Source organism: Rhincodon typus, chromosome 2 (genome assembly GCF_021869965.1).
Source record: "Rhincodon typus isolate 14 chromosome 2, sRhiTyp1.1, whole genome shotgun sequence".
NCBI classification, from domain to species: domain Eukaryota; kingdom Metazoa; phylum Chordata; class Chondrichthyes; order Orectolobiformes; family Rhincodontidae; genus Rhincodon; species Rhincodon typus.
This window is the reverse complement of record NC_063333.1, coordinates 129,680,860-129,684,024: the sequence shown is the minus strand read 5'-3', so window position 1 is coordinate 129,684,024 and position 3,165 is coordinate 129,680,860.

Here is a 3,165-nt window from a genome sequence, read left to right as displayed (position 1 = left end):
AAGGAGGGTATCTTGGAGTACAATAGGACATTGATCAGATGGGCCAATGGGCTGAGGAGTAGCAGATGGAGTTTACTTTAGATAAATATGAGGTGTTGCATTTTGGTAAGGCAAATCTAGGCAGGACTTCTATAGTTAATGGTAGGGCCCTGGGGAGTGTTGCCAAACAAAGACATCTAGGGATGTAGATGCATATTTCCTTGAAAGTGGAGTAGCAGGAAGACAGGGAGGTGAAGAAGGCGTTTGGCATGCTTGCCTTCATTGGTCAGTGCACTGAGTATTGGATTCGGGAGATCCTGTTGCGGTTGCACAGGACATCGGTGAGGCCACTTTTAGAATACTACACTCAATTCTGGTCTCCCAGCTATAGGAAAGTTGTTGTGGAACTTGAAAGGGTTCAGAAAAGATTTCTGAGGATGTTGCTGGGATCGGAGGGTTTGAGCTATGAGGAGAAGCTGAATAAGCTGGTGCTTATTTCCGTAGAGCTTCAGAGTCAGAGGAGTGACATTATAGAAGTTTTATAAAATCATGAGGGACGTGATCGGGTGAATAGCCAAGGTCTTTGTCCCAGGGTGGGGAAGTCCAAAACTCGAGGGCATAGGTTTAAGGTGAGAGGGAAAAGATTTAAAACGGATCTTTGGGGCAACACTTTCACGCAGAGGGTAGTGCGTGTATGGAACGAGCTGCCAAAGGAAGTGGTGCAGGTGAGTTTAATTACAACATTTAAAAGGTATCTGGATGAGTACGTGAATAGGAAGGGTTTAGAGGGATATGGGCCAAATGCTGGCAAATGGGACTAGATCAGTTTAGAATACCTGATCAGCATGGATGAGTTGGACCAATGAGTTTGTTTCCATCCTGTGTAACTCTATGACTCTGTGGTTCTGAACCAAACATTCAGAAAGTGCCTAATCTTAATAATTTAGAGGTGATGATTGAACTAGTGGTGATTTTCTTTTGCATTCCCTAAAACATTAACATCGTGTAGACAGAGAATGACCATCATTTTCTTTCTTTTTTATTTTCCATGTTTACATACAGCATCTGTCTATCAGTTGTATGTCAAAGGGATAATAGAGAGCAGTTGAAGTTGCTGAAATATAGGGCAGAGTATGTTTTGTTCAAATGCAAATTTAAATTGGCGCTGATGAGAACATTTAAACCTACCCAGGGAGAAGCTGCAATTTACTGAGGCAGGTTGGTTACTGTTACTGTAATTATTAAATAGTTTTTCAATTTTTGGATTCCCCTTGACTTTTTTTTTCTCTTTATTCATTCACGGGATGAGGGCGTTGCTGGCTAGGCAGCATTTATGGCCCATCCCAATCTGCCCAGAGGGCAGTTATGTGTCAATCATATTGCAGTGGGTTTGGAGTCACATGTAGGCCAGACCAGGTAGGGATAGCAGTTTCCTTCCCTAAAGGACATTGGTGAACCAGATTGGTTTTTCTGACAATCAGCAATAGACTCATCATTAGACACTTCCAGATATGTATTGAATTCAAATTCCACCATCTGCGTGGTGCGATTCGAACCCAGGTCCCCAGAAAATTGTGCTTCCTCTTTCACCATTTAGCTGTGTCTCTGCTGTTGTCCTCTGGCCAGGGAGGTGCAGCGTACTAATACCTCACTGCACACTGTTCAAACTGATTTTTGAGCAAATTAGCGAGATACGCTAGAATTATGCAGAAAACCTAGATGGTTTCTCCTTTTATGGGATGTGATTGTGTGGTAAGAGCTCAACATATGGCTACATTGAGATAGAAGCTAAGGTGGCATTTATTGCTTGTGAATGCATTTCTCCAGGGCTATAATGAGGAATCCTGACTCGGAGATGCTTTTCAGAGGGAGTTATACGCATTGGGAAGCTTAGAGAAAGTGGCAATTTTCATCAGTGTGACCAAATAAAGCATCACGTTCAGGTACATTGCAATTAGATTTGGCTGCATTCCTTCAATGGACTGATGGAAATGCAGTGGCAAATGGTGCGTATGTTCTTTAAATACTGTTGACCATATGGTTACTAGCTAATATTCCCCAGCAGTATTTGTAGTTAAAAGCCTTCACCATAATTGTTTCTTATTGTTTGACTTCCACTCTTCGTGTGGATGTTTTTTTTCTTGAACTTTATCTGATTTATCTCCTTCGTGCTCAGTCTTCCACCCTTGTCATACTGTGATATGTTTAGAGCTGGGACAACAGTTAATCAGCATTTGCTGCAAATTGTTTTTGGTAAATATGCACGCAAGCATTCATTTATCTGACCTTATCAACTGAAATTTTCTTGAATAGCTTATTGAGCAGCTGGTTATTTCAGCTTTTGTGTGTTCCTGAATTCCTTTTGTTCCACCAGTGAACTGATACTATTTTTTCCAGTTATGTTTCCATTTACCATTTTTATAGCCATTTACCTGCTTTTAATGAGTTTTTCAGTAGCTTAAGCTTCCTGTTGTTATTCCGATCTTCATTTGCTATTGGATACCGCATTGTAGTGTTGCAAAGACTTGAAGTAAAAGTGGGCTATTGGAGGCTTAACTACCATAAACTAAACAATGCAGCATTCAGACAGCAATATCAGAACCACTTCTTATACACGGGGTTCAATTCTCAAACTGGCAGGTCTCAGGCAGCGATGTTGTTAGAGTGAACCCAGAGATCCAGGTAATGTTCTGGGGACCTGGTATTGAATCCTGCCATGGCAGATGGTGGAATTTGAATTCAAAAAATGAAACCTGAGATTAAGAGTCTAATGATGATCATGAATCCATTGTTGATTGTCAGAAAAACCTACCTATTCACTGATGTTCTTTAGGAAAGGAAACGCACTTGGTCTAGACTACATGTGACTTCATTTGATTAGATTTAATTTGGTTTATTATTATCATGTACCTAGATACGGTGAAAAGTTTTGTTTTGCATGCGGTACAGACAGATCTTACCATATTATAGAAGTTTCTAAAATAATGAAGGGTATAGATCGAGTTAATGGTAGTTGTCTTTTCCCTAGGATGGGGGATTTCAAGACCAGGGGGCACACTTATAAGGTGAGAGGAGAGAGATTTACAAAAGACGTGAGGGGCAAATTTTTTACACAAAGGGTGGTTCACATGTGGAATGAACTTCCTGAGGAAGTGGGGGATGTGGGTACAACTACAAAGTTTAAAA